This window comes from Eucyclogobius newberryi, unplaced genomic scaffold (genome assembly GCF_026437365.1).
Source record: "Eucyclogobius newberryi isolate DKJ021-1_F unplaced genomic scaffold, fEucNew1.0.hap1 SCAF_4, whole genome shotgun sequence".
NCBI classification, from domain to species: domain Eukaryota; kingdom Metazoa; phylum Chordata; class Actinopteri; order Gobiiformes; family Gobiidae; genus Eucyclogobius; species Eucyclogobius newberryi.
The window spans coordinates 28,471,291-28,483,564 of NW_027316056.1; the positions used below are offsets into that span (position 1 = coordinate 28,471,291).

At 41.3% G+C, this 12,274-nt stretch overlaps 1 protein-coding gene and 1 pseudogene across 1 annotated transcript in view; one reads left to right on the forward strand and one right to left on the reverse strand.

Moving 5' to 3' along the window:
* The window catches only part of aimp1a (aminoacyl tRNA synthetase complex interacting multifunctional protein 1a), a 91,664-nt gene that overhangs the window by 12,923 nt on the left and 66,467 nt on the right, over nucleotides 1-12,274 (forward strand). The window lies entirely within an intron of this gene.
* LOC140377259 (arachidonate 12-lipoxygenase, 12R-type-like) lies at nucleotides 8,368-10,133 on the reverse strand (annotated as a pseudogene).

Consider the following 12,274-nt stretch of genomic DNA (forward strand, 5'->3'; position numbering starts at 1 on the left):
TGACTATGGACCAGTAGATTCACTCTGTCACTGCATCCAACAGATCAGTGTGTGGATGCAAAACAACTTTCTCCAGCTGAACTCAGACAAGACTGAAATAATCGTCTTTGGCCCACAGAAACAAAGCTCTAAAACCTACAAACCAAGTTAGAAATCTGGGGGTAATAATGGACTCAGACTTGAATTTTAACAGCCACGTCAAATCAATAACATCAGCAGCTTTTTACCATCTAAAAAACATTGCCAAAAAATATAGTGTCTAAACCAGATCTGGAGAGACTTATCCATGTATTTGTCTCCAAACTAACTAGAACCAGGAAGTACCATCATATTAGTCCTGTTCTCAGGTCTCTGCACTAGCTCTTGTGGCTCAAAGAATAGACTTTAAAGCAGCTCTATTTGTCTCTCCATGGCCTAGCACCAAAGTACATCTTGGGCATGTTAGTGCCATATGAACCAACTCTGACTCTGAGGACCTCAGGGACCGGCCTCCTGCTGGTGCCAGAGTCAGGACTAAACAGGGACCGGCCTCCTGCTGGTGCCAGAGTCAGGACTAAACAGGGACCGGCCTCCTGCTGTTGCCAGAGTCAGGACTAAACATGGACCAGCCTCCTGCTGGTGCCAGAGTCAGGACTAAACATGGACCAGCCTCCTGCTGGTGCCAGAGTCAGGACTAAACAGAGACCGGCCTCCTGCTGGTGCCCAGAGTCAGGACTAAACATGGACCAGCCTCCTGCTGGTGCCAGAGTCAGGACTAAACATGGACCAGCCTCCTGCTGGTGCCAGAGTCAGGACTAAACATGGACCGGCCTCCTGCTGGTGCCAGAGTCAGGACTAAACATGGACCGGCCTCCTGCTGGTGCCAGAGTCAGGACTAAACATGGACCGGCCTCCTGCTGGTGCCAGAGTCAGGAATAAACATGGACCGGCCTCCTGCTGGTGCCAGAGTCAGGACTAAACATGGACCGGCCTCCTGCTGGTGCCCAGAGTCAGGACTAAACATGGACCGGCCTCCTGCTGGTGCCAGAGTCAGGACTAAACATGGACCGGCCTCCTGCTGGTGCCAGAGTCAGGACTAAACATGGACCGGCCTCCTGCTGGTGCCAGAGTCAGGAGTAAACATGGACCGGCCTCCTGCTGGTGCCAGAGTCAGGAGTAAACATAGACCGGCCTCCTGCTGGTGCCAGAGTCAGGACTAAACATGGACCGGCCTCCTGCTGGTGCCAGAGTCAGGACTAAACATGGACCGGCCTCCTGCTGGTGCCAGAGTCAGGACTAAACATGGACCGGCCTCCTGCTGGTGCCCAGAGTCAGGACTAAACATGGACCGGCCTCCTGCTGGTGCCAGAGTCAGGACTAAACATGGACCGGCCTCCTGCTGGTGCCAGAGTCAGGACTAAACATGGACCGGCCTCCTGCTGTTTCCCAGAGTCAGGACTAAACATGGGCCGGCCTCCTGCTGGTGCCAGGGTCAGGACTAAACATGGACCGGCCTCCTGCTGGTGCCAGAGTCAGGACTAAACATGGACCGGCCTCCTGCTGGTGCCAGAGTCAGGACTAAACATGGACCGGCCTCCTGCTGGTGCCAGAGTCAGGAGTAAACATAGACCGGCCTCCTGCTGGTGCCAGAGTCAGGAGTAAACATGGACCGGCCTCCTGCTGGTGCCAGAGTCAGGAGTAAACATGGACCGGCCTCCTGCTGGTGCCAGAGTCAGGAGTAAACATGGACCGGCCTCCTGCTGGTGCCATAGTCAGGAGTAAACATGGACCGGCCTCCTGCTGGTGCCATAGTCAGGAGTAAACATGGACCGGCCTCCTGCTGGTGCCAGAGTCAGGAGTAAACATGGACCGATCTCCTGCTGGTGCCAGAGTCAGGAGTAAACATAGACCGGCCTCCTGCTGGTGCCAGAGTCAGGAGTAAACATGGACCGGCCTCCTGCTGGTGCCAGAGTCAGGAGTAAACATGGACCGGCCTCCTGCTGGTGCCAGAGTCAGGAGTAAACATGGACCGGCCTCCTGCTGGTGCCAGAGTCAGGAGTAAACATGGACCGGCCTCCTGCTGGTGCCAGAGTCAGGAGTAAACATGGACCGGCCTCCTGCTGGTGCCAGAGTCAGGAGTAAACATGGACCGGCCTCCTGCTGGTGCCAGAGTCAGGAGTAAACATGGACCGATCTCCTGCTGGTGCCAGAGTCAGGACTAAACATGGAGAATCAGCTAAAATCTGGAACATTCTTCCTGAAGATGTGAGACAGGTTCTACTCTGAAAATGTTCAAATCTAAGCTAAAACCAGTTTTGTTTAACTGTGAATATGACTGAAAGAATTTAACTTCTCTTTTATCTTAAACTGTGATTTCTGTCATGTCTTTGTGTTTTTAATGCATTTTTGCCTGTTGTGTGAAGCACTTTGAATTGCCTTGGGTACAAATTCTGCTCTAGAAATAAATGTGCCTTGCCTTGTCTGCAGTTAATAATAAAGTATTTTATTTCTTGCCAACCCAGAAGAAAAATCCAAAAGCAGAGCTCTGATTGGCTGCGCTTGTGTGGGCCACCCCAATTTCAGTACTGTGCCGTATGAAAAAAGCTGTTCTAAAGCTGTGCTCATAATAAAAAATGAATACATGTGAATGGAGAACAAGGCACTGAAAGGACGACTTACACGTCACATACTTCCTCTTTTCGCAGTACACCAGAACACCAGTGCTCACAAGGGCCAGTTGAGTAATAACTAATTGCGGTGAGCTGCTGGCTGTTCACTGGAGCCCCGCTGTACCCATCAGTGACGAGGCCCAGTGCACTCCAAGTCTCAGCCTCAATTCAAGCAGCAGCAGCAGCAGCAGCAGTAGCAACACGGAGCCGCACGGGCAGCCAGATTGGATTAGTGGAGGTAGAAATACCCAGCCCCGCAGAGAAGTGACCAAATTGAAAATGGACACAATTAAACTGATGGCTACATGCAATCTTGTCCCTGACTTGGGGCTAAAACATGAGCAATGCATTGGCAATAGGAGAGGCAATTTCTGGAGGGAAGATGGCATTGCAATTTATACCGAGTTTCTGGAATTAGGGACGGTATATTGGTTATCAAATATCAGTGATATCGGAGGGTTTCTCCAGATATTTCTCCGATATCAAACATGAGTAGATATTTGCCACCGAAATGTATCTTTTGAACAGACTCATAAGTATAAATACCAATAAGCCAATTAGGCCAAAAGTATTACAATTAATAACTAATAATAATAATTGGCGAATAGGACAATTAGGCAAAAATTGTTTTATATCCCACATATATGCATTGTGTTTTGTTTTTATGAATGTGAAAAATGAATTTGTGAGCTTAACAATAACTTGTGGTCTTATTATCGGTATTGGCAAATATCAGTGTTCGGCCACAACAATAAAACACTGGTATCGGATCAAAAAAATCATGTTGAACCATCCTCATCTGGAATGTTCTGGAGTGGATATTATGAAAGTACTCCTACTAGGGCATATCCAACTAGCATATTAGCATAATGAACTAAATGTAGTGCAGAACCTCTGTATTTACAATAATGAACTTTGTGCCAGTTTTTGTTAAATCTACCACAGAATTTTAACCTTTCCACCAGCTCGATTTTAAACAGATCCCAGAATGTTGCGATGTCACATTAACACAACCTAGTACTAGAATAGAGTGCATTTACAAAAAGAAAAAGAAAATGTAATGTTTTTAACGGAACTTGACACATGATCAGATTCATATTCTAGATGCAAGTCATTTGGAGGTTCTGCAGTGTAGATAAGTGAAATGTGTAACCCTTGTGATGGTTGAATGTGAGCTCTGAACACTGGGCCGAGGGCAGGGAGAGGGTGTGAAAGAGAGGGATGAGGTAAGACTGCAGAGAACAGCCATAATGTGGGCCCAGCAGACATTAGACACTAAAAATCCCCAGCAGTGGACCACAGGGAGAACTTGACCCTGGACAGACACTGAGAAGTCTTACATACTTGAGAGCAAGGATGTTCCATGGATTGAATCCACATGTTTATCTGAACTTTTTTTTTAATTTTATTTAATTTTAGATTTGTTTTTACCTTTACTGATTCTGTATATTGCTTGTTTGTCTAATTCGGTTACATCATGTCTAACTGAGTCCAAAAATGTACTTTGCAAACCAATGAAGAGAACTGAAAATGTGTCAGAGAGATGAAGTGTAGAGAGCAGATAGAGGCTGAGAGCTATAACATTATCTCCCTCTAGTGACTCCTTCAGTGCAGTACAATATGTATATTTTTCTATGCCCCATTGTCAGATTTGAAGAAGAACATGTTTTAAAAAGCAATCAAATGTTTACTCTTCCCATCCGTCATTGATTTGTAATTGTATTAACTGGTTACACCCAGTGGGACCACAGATGAAACTGAGCCTGCATGAACTAACACATGTTTAATGATGTGCACTGTCCCATATTGAATAAAAGAAGCATAAACATACAATACAATCACTGTTTAACTGTATAGGTTTGTGTTACACTGGTTTAAAAAATAGGTTGTGCATTTACATATTTTTTCATTAAAACATGACCCTCAATATGTCAACTGAGTGAGAGACGAGATTAGTTTATTTTATTTTATTTATTTTTTATTTAAAAAAATCTTTCTTTGGAGGTATTGCCTGTCAAATTTCCTTTCAGCTTTCATTTGTCCGTATATATATATATTTTTTCTCTAATTTTGCTACGATTGCGTTTTTGTTTTTTCTTTTCATTTCTAGCACTGTGATATCATGCACATGCAGAACATTTATAGCTCAACTTTCACTTTTGTTCCAACACATTGTTCTGTTTTGGCTTCCAGACAAGGAAATCATCTTTCAGACAAGTGAGACTGTTTAGCTACCACCCATGTCAAAACTTCATTATGTACTGTTAGTGTCCTTTTGCTTCACTTGAATTATATATTATATATACAAACTAAATATGTATTTATTTTTATTTTGTTGTTGTTGCTTAAATCTGTTACATACATACTTTTAACATTTCCATTAGATTGGGTTTTAGGAGTAAAACAGTTGACTGTTAAAACTAAGGAGGTCTGTTTGATTCTCTTTAGAATATGTACACCTGGATGTCTCAAAACCTTCAAAATTTTATTATAATTTGACATTCTATATGATAAATAAATGCTACACGTTTGATTAAAGGTGGTATGGACGATTTTTTTCAGCAAATTTTGTATCATATTTCCTCGTGGCGTGGATAAATCATTTGTCCTGCCACGTATCAATCATAAAACGCACCTATCACTCACCTGCAGCCGCGTGCAGTTCGTCCCCACGTTTCCGCGTGCCTAAGCGCATGGATCTATCATAATATAGTTCCCTCAGTGTACGGGGCAAAATGAAGACGGAGAAAGACAGTTCGAGCTGACGCAGAAGTGGACAGAAATCTACGGGAGACGAGCGATGCGCTCCGTTGCGCTAATAAACAAACGCACGTGTGTGTTGTATCAGTCCGCACGGGGGAGTGCGCATGCGCACTTCCGCCTGCGTTCTCAAATCGCCGAAAAATCGTCCATTGCGCCTTTAACTTTAGGCTACCCCAAATAAATTGTCTGTTTGCTGTAACCCGACCCAACATTTTCAACTGGGTCGGATGGTAGGCAAATTCTTAAAAAAAGATCCAAATTTAGCAATTTTTTTACTTGGAGTCACCACCAGGGGTCAGGCTTCAACGTCTCTATCAACCTGATAGGGAGACTAAATCTCACGATTTTCATGATTTCAATCGACCTTTTGTACGCAGTTATCCTTTATTTTGGTAGCGAAGGCGAGCTAGGGAACATGCGAGCGGGGGAACATGCGAGCGGGGGAACATGCGAGCGGGGGGAACATGCGGGGGACACGGGCGCTGCCATGTTTGTTGTGATGACGCTGCTGGGCGTGTTTCAATCCCAGAATGCATTGCGGGAAAATACACAAATGTGTATACACACTGTTTGTCTTCAATCTTGCATATGGCTTATTGCGGACACACACAAACTGTGACAATTAATGTTAGTGTATAATCAGGAATAAAATCGGGTCATACATGTCGAGTGTACAAGTTGGATATTGATCGTTGAGAGTATGACATTTGAGAATTGACTTGACAAACATGGAACATGAACTAAAAGCTACGAGAAAGTAATTTATAATTTAGTCATTGGGACGGTTTGCAGCCGAGTGTAAAGCTGCTGGGATGAGAATCAGCACTTGGTTCTCCACCGGAAAAAGGTGGCTTGCCCTCTCCAGGTGGGTGGGGAGTCCTGGCCCCAAGTGGAGGAGTTCAAGTGTTTCAGGGTCTTGTTCACGAGTGAGGGAAGGATGGAACGTGAGATTGACAGTTGGACTGTTGTGGTGAAGAAGGAGCTGAGTCAAAAGACAAAGCTCTCGATTACGGTCAATCTACGTTCCTGCCCTCATCTATGGTCATGAGCTTTGAGTTAAGACCAAAATTATTTGGTGTAAATTATCTGTTGTAGGACTGATTTGAAGGTATAAGTAATACAACAGAGCATGGTGAGTCCTCCTTTATTAACATTTCATTTTTCAAATCATTTTTTTTTTTTTACCCCATTATTATACATGATACATTTACATGGCATTTAAAGTTGTACGGAGCCCAAAGGGAGCAGGCTGAAACCCAAAAACCAATGATGTAAACTAAAACAAAAGCGCATGTTAAGTCCACCTTTATCAATATTTAATTTTCACAATTATAATATACATGTCATTTGCAATAAAAAATAATATAAAGACTGATTGTTTCTTATCTTAAAGGCATAGAAATGAACTGTGCACCACAAAGCTAACACGCAATCACACATCTATTAATTTCAACAAATGTCATAAACCCGATTTTCTTTAGCGTGTGTATGTGTTACCACCAAATATTTAAAGAGACACACTATTCTCCATACATTCTGGTTTCAAATAAGTGTATGGCAAATCTAGGTTCTTGTTTCTGTCATCAATATGTGTATTTAGGTCCTTGAGCTCCTTCTGAAACGTCTTCAAAAGCTGGCATGGGCGTTCTTCAGTGAAGTACTCCTCGGGGTGTTGTCCAAGAGCAACCTACAAAGTAGAGATATGACTTATTATAATATTCACCAATCTCTAAGCCATGAACTGTCTCTCATCCCCTCAATCTGTTATTTTAAACACAAAAACTCACAAAGTGTGTCTTCAGTTGTTTGACCCTTCTCAGTTGGTGGAGGGAGTCGTAGTGAAGGAGGAGCATTGGGCATCCAGCTATCAAAGTCAAACTGAAACATGCAGATAGAAGCCATCTCAGTGTTTACTTGTATAATACATTAAAAAAAAAAACATAAGTGAAGAGGGGAGACATCATGTAAAATGTCTATATAATAATAATGATAATAATGATAATAATGATAATAATGATAATAATGATAATAATGATAATAATAATAATAATAATAATAATAATAATAATGTTTATATAATGTCATTCAGGGCAGAAATAAGAAAAAGAACAGTAGGCAGCAGGAAAAAAGAAATAGTGAAAATGTATTCAAAGATTTCTATTAATGTGGTGAGGTCAGAGCAGTCTGTGCAAGAACAAAGACAATTTACTTCATATTGTTATTTATATCATGATGAAAAATGCAGTGAATGTGAAAGTGAATCTGTTCAAAACTAAATACTTGTAATAAAAAGTAAAACAATACTAAAGTAAAAGTATTTAAGTACACCTTCAAAAATAGAAAAAGTCAAAATAATTTGCAGAGATTTTGAGAGCCATTCAAACATAACATTGCGATCTGAATAAAGACTGAAGAAGAAGCAATATTTTTCTGTATAGTCTATTTTTGTTTTCTTAAAGATTGGACTTGGATAAAAGAACTTTACTTTTCAGTTTAGTTAAAACAATATAGTGGAGTATAAAGTACAGATTCCTGCACTCAAATTTAGAGAAGTAAAAGTAAAATGTATCCAATGTAAAATGTTCTTAAGTAAAGTACAGATACTGTACAGATATTTACTTGTTCTCATATTGTACTCTATTATGTTTGATTTCTTCCTTGGTCTACATTCCATTATGTACAAAGATTTGCATGAACTGGATGATTTAAAACATCTTCAGGATTACAACATTTCTAACCCATCCAAGTATTATTTTGATGTGAACTGACCTGTCCATTGTTGACAGCTGAGTGCTGAGCAGAGCAGGTGAAAATGACCATTGTGGTAAACTTTACCAGTTCATCCACAGTATTGAAGTGACCTGGGATTCCTGAAACCATACAGGGCATTAGTCTTTCCTTTAACAGCACAATTGCTCTCACATGCTTTACCTGTTTCAGCCTTTGAGAGGAAGCCATGCTCATAAATGTCCTTTATGTAGTTCTGCATCTCAATGTCTTTTTTTACTTGATCATTACTATTGTAGTAATGCTTTATCACTCCCTCCACAAACCTTTAAAAACATTTAGATTTGACCTTCATGTACTAAAATAATGTAACAATATTCAGTACCTGTGTATGATGTCCCAGAGCCTGAGTCCATCGTCCCTGTAGTAGTAGTTGGGCACAGACTCCACTCCTCTCTCTGTGACGTCGTCACGGATACAGAGGGAGCTGTAGGTCATGGAGGACAAGGACTTCTGCAGGATGGTGATCATACCCTCTTCAGCTGGAGCTGTATACTATAAAATGTAGATGTTAGTGAATGTGATAATTGTGTGTATTGTTTACACAGTTTTTATTTACCTTTGCAAAAAATCCGTTTTCTGAAATCAGTTCCTTTCTGGCCATCAAGTTGATATGAAGAGTGTATTGAGTGTGCGGAACAAGAAGCTAAACAGTTTCACATTAGAGAAATTATTTATATTGTCAACAGGATTACAAGACAGGACATATATCAAAACTCTGTTTTCACCTTGTACAGAGGGTGGACCCTGGGCACGTTCCTCAGCAGAGCCACAGTGAAGACTTCTGCCAGCAGGTGAGTGCGCAGCAGGTGCACGTTCAGCTCATGTAGGTTAAAATCTGCACCTCTCAAAGGTCTTGGCCAGTAACCAGTCGTACTCCGAGTCAGTGGGGACAAAGATGGGGTTGTCTTCTGCTGGAGTCTGTTGGAGCTGTGGCAACAAGGCAATCACTTAATTGAGGGAGTTTTGTGCACCTCAGGGTGAAGCAGCTGAGATCTGCCACTGACACTCACCTGAATGGCAATGGGCTTCAGCTCGTCATTAGGTGTTTTGTGAAGGAGGACAAGAGGAGCTGCCAAATACTGCTTTTTCTCATTAATCCTACACAATTTCACATCCTCCAGAAGTTTGTAGTCACAGAGGAATATGTTCTTTTTCTAAAGTATAGAAAATCATGACCTTTGATTATTATGTGTTTGAACATCAGTACAAATCAATACTACTGCGAGTCATACAATATAACTCCTTTGCACCTGGGATTGTACATACAATAAATAAACTAGAAGCATAATTGACTTTGTGGGCAAATGTATGTTTATGTAAATAATTTTACCCTCATCTCATCCGTCAAACTGGCCCCGCCCTCCAGAGTGACCATGTCATCAGTGACGGGGAAGTTACTGGGCAGAGAGGTGCAGCGTTGGATCAATATGGGGTTGAGACCATTTAAGTACTGGTAACCAAAGAAAGCATCTTCACTCCAGTGTTCCTGCACATAGTCTGAAAAAATAAACATAATAACACTTAGTACTTTTTTACAATCAACGACATGTATGTCTTCTTGATCACTTGTCTGTGAAATACCTGATGCAGCACTTTTGTGGGATTTAAATGCTTCTGAAATGGCATTAAAGTTTTCCCATGAATCTTTACAATTCGCCAGACCATCTAGTTTCATTGCAATCAGCCTAAAAAAACTATATGATGACAAAAGCAAATATTGCAAAAATATAAACACATCAATGAGGGTTTTTATATTTACTCTTGAACTGCAGTCAACTTGAATTCTATATCTTTAGTGAAAGAGAACTGAACTTCATAGGGCAAAGAGCTTGGATCATCTGCATCCATGCAGTATGGAAACCCAGCTCTGTAGGTTTTCCACCTGGAACGAACAAGTGTGGTTTGGTTAATGGGGAACATGCCACCAACCATTCTGGTCTTGTACCTGACATTGAACTAGAGGAACGCCTAATACACCAACATTCATATTTTATTGGATGAGAGCACTATGTAGCGACAGACTGTTTAATCTATTTAATGCGACTTTCCCAAACTGTGGTTTTCTGTCAGGGTTTGACATCGGGATGAAAGACAGAATTAACTTTTGACTTCCCTCATTGTACAAATTCAGATAATCTTTATTTTGATGACAGTTGTTAATTTAAAAAAACAGAAAATATCAATTTTTAACCCAAGCGATGTATGTACTTACTTATATTCCAGTTCCCTCTCCTTTAACTCCCTCTCTCTACAGGACTTGCCGAGAAAATGATGCTCATCATTGGCTCTGATTGCTGAATTGATTCACAAACATTGACCAGTACAGTGTATATTTACTGCATATACAACAAATAATAATATACAAATCAGCTGAAAGACTACTCACCTCTCCCCTCCCTGAACTTGTAAACTTTACCCTCTTTGATCCAGTGGTAAATTGGAAACTTGTAATCACGGTTGTCTGGACCTGTCATTTCAACTTTGTCAACAAATGTGGACCTCTTAGGAACAAACGGCAGCTGGTGCTGTCCTAGTTCAACCATCAGTACTGTCCCAATTGATTCAGGACAGTTCAGTGTGAATGTAGCTTCCTGAGAAAGCAAAATGTGTTCATGAGATATGATGATTAAAGAACAAAGGAAGTAAATAATAATTTTAAAATGTAACTTACTCCTCTACTGAGAAGGCGCCGGACTCCACTGAGCCAGGTCTGGTAACTTTCCCCATCTTCACCCACCAGTTTGATGAAAATTGCATCGAATACATTCAAATACAAAAGCTTGCTTGTAATCAATTTGCCTGTATATGTCTTCATTTTCCAGCCTAAAAGTAAATAATCAGAAGTGAAAGGTGGTGTTTTAAGAATCCTGCCTCATGGAGAAGATGAGCAGCTGTTGATCTAAACTGATCAGGTTCCAGTGCAGCGTTGTCATTTATAATGAGTGGAATGTGGGTGGAAATCATAAATGTAACTCCCTTTCTGAAAGACAGTTTCCTTGTGTGGAAGACAAGAATGTAGAATCCATTACATCTTAACTATCTAGAGTTTGAAAATGAAAGAGCTAAATCAAAAGTAAAAATGTCAAAGACATGAGACAATCTGCACAATCTTGGTTCCTGGCTCCCTCAGTTATTACTCACCTCTTCTCTTGAGGCAGAAAACCATCTCATTCCAAAGTGAGTGATGAACAATGCATTTGACTGTGTGTCGGTTTTACTTTATGCATATCCTTGTCAACACTTTCTGTGGAAAAAGGTTTTGGCTTTGTGGAGCCATGAGCATAATGTTCTTTCTAGATTCATTATTCTCACAATTTAGTTTTACAGAGCCAGTTAAGAGCTGTTTCTCTGCAAGAGAGTAACTTGTAATATATGTGCATCTCTGCTCCGCTCTGAAGTTTGGTTAATATTACTTCCATTTACATTTCAGAATGAATAAGAGGAACTAGGAACAGTTTGTCACCACTGTCACCATTTGTGGTCTACCACAGCTAAAATGGAATACACAGTAAACACTCTCACCTCCTGCTGTGTGGTACACGTACCACAGTTTGAGAAACACTGCGCTGCACCTCCAGCCACGAGTCTGTGAAACTCATCAAGTTTGTGAACCTCATCGGCTCAGCTCAGACGGCGATGAGTCTGACAAGACAACCTAGAGCTTAACGCCCAGACATGAGTGGAGATGATGAAGTCAACAGACTCACAGTATCTTGGTCCGACAGTATTCTTTCAAAACATGTCATTTTGTTGTCCTGCATTGAGAAGAACATATATTCTGTCAAAACCAGATTACCTTCTTTCCCTTTAGGCAACATTCATACTGCAGGGTATGGGGACCAATTTGGATATTTTGTTTGAATCAGATTTTTTTATGTGCTCGTTCACAATATTAAAAAAATGCGACTGCCGCTTGTGCCAACATGCGCATAAAAGAACACAACGTCATAAAAGTACGGTTACATGTCGGATTTATTTCCACATACCAAACTCAACCCTTCTCACCCTTAGGACTACGACAAAGTCTAAGGAATAAAGTCTGGCGGTAATGCAACACTCGGATGCTAACTGCC